Source organism: Eriocheir sinensis, unplaced genomic scaffold (assembly GCF_024679095.1).
Source record: "Eriocheir sinensis breed Jianghai 21 unplaced genomic scaffold, ASM2467909v1 Scaffold366, whole genome shotgun sequence".
NCBI classification, from domain to species: Eukaryota; Metazoa; Arthropoda; class Malacostraca; order Decapoda; family Varunidae; genus Eriocheir; species Eriocheir sinensis.
Window position 1 is genome coordinate 223,611 of NW_026111683.1, and position 1,257 is coordinate 224,867.

The 1,257-nt window shown below is 58.5% G+C and overlaps 1 non-coding gene across 1 annotated transcript; it reads left to right on the top strand.

Moving 5' to 3' along the window:
* Positions 1–551: 551 nt before the first annotated feature.
* On the top strand, positions 552–711 carry LOC126991929 (5.8S ribosomal RNA). The gene has a single exon (XR_007745953.1). It is a non-coding gene; the product is annotated as a 5.8S ribosomal RNA (ribosomal RNA).
* Positions 712–1,257: the final 546 nt, after the last annotated feature.

Sequence of the window (1,257 nt, forward strand, 5' to 3'; positions counted from 1 at the left end):
GCGACGGGGGAAAGGGACTCACCCCGCGCACCCCCCTCGACCCCGCTTTGGGATGGGAAACTCGGCGGCAGCGGCCGGTCGGGGATCGGCCCCGGACGACGCCGACCGAGGCCTGAAGACCCCGGGACGCCCCCCTTTCACTTTCATTACGCCTCTGGGTTTAGTGCGCCCAATGACTCGCACACATGTTAGACTCCTTGGTCCGTGTTTCAAGACGGGTCGGGTGGGTCACCGACCTTTTGCACGCCGCGAGAGGGTTTGCCCCTCTGCTGCACGACCGTCGCAGGGCAGCCAGGACACCAGAGGTTTCCCCCTTCGACCGCGTAAACGCAGACGTCGGGGTACCAATCCGCCTGGGCCTTCGACGTCACCAGCAACGGGTCGCGGCGACCTACATCACGAGGGGAAATACGCCCGCCGGGGCCGGCTCGGACGTGGGCACGCCCAAGGGTTCCTGGATCGCATAAGCGAATCCCACATCGTCTCCCGAGGCAGAGACGGCGGAAGTCTGCTGATGAGAGTCGACAGCGTCCGAAGTCAAATAAAAATACAGCTCTTAACGGTGGATCACTCGGCTCGTGGGTCGATGAAGACCGCAGCAAGCTGCGTGTCGGTATGTGAATCGCAAGAATACCAGATACATCGACAAGTCGAACGCACATTGCGGCGGCGACACTCTCATGTGATGCCGTCACTCCTACACGAGGGTCGGATATACATTCCATGCATCGGCTTTGTCAGCTATGACATCGACCGCATTGGGGAGTTTCGCCTGTTGCTACTAGCGGGCGTTCCCTTAAGGCCATGAATGGTTACCGGTCGCGTCACGTCTCTGACGGGCGCGTACGTCGGTGACACGGAGCTTATGGACACAGCGGGGAGGAGGAGAAGGAGGTGGTTTCCTCGGGACTTGGTCTCGGGGCTGCCTCTTCTTCTTCCTCCTCGTCTGCTGTTGTCGCTTTCCGTGTCCTGTCTCGTTTCGGAACCCCAACCTGTGCCGCTATGAGTCGGACGGGCTAAGGTGGCTCTGCTTCGCGTGATAGGCAGGAGAAGGCGACCGGGCCGGGCCAAACAACCGCGGGATCACGTCCCGCGTGTCTGTGTGCACCACCACCGCCGACTGGCAGCCATTATTCAAAATAATAGATATGGTAACTGTTGATTTACATTTCTTTATATTCATACTCTTATACAACAAAGAAAAGCAACTAGTTTGTGGTAAGCACACTGGAAATTGACTTGGGAAACTCCAACCAA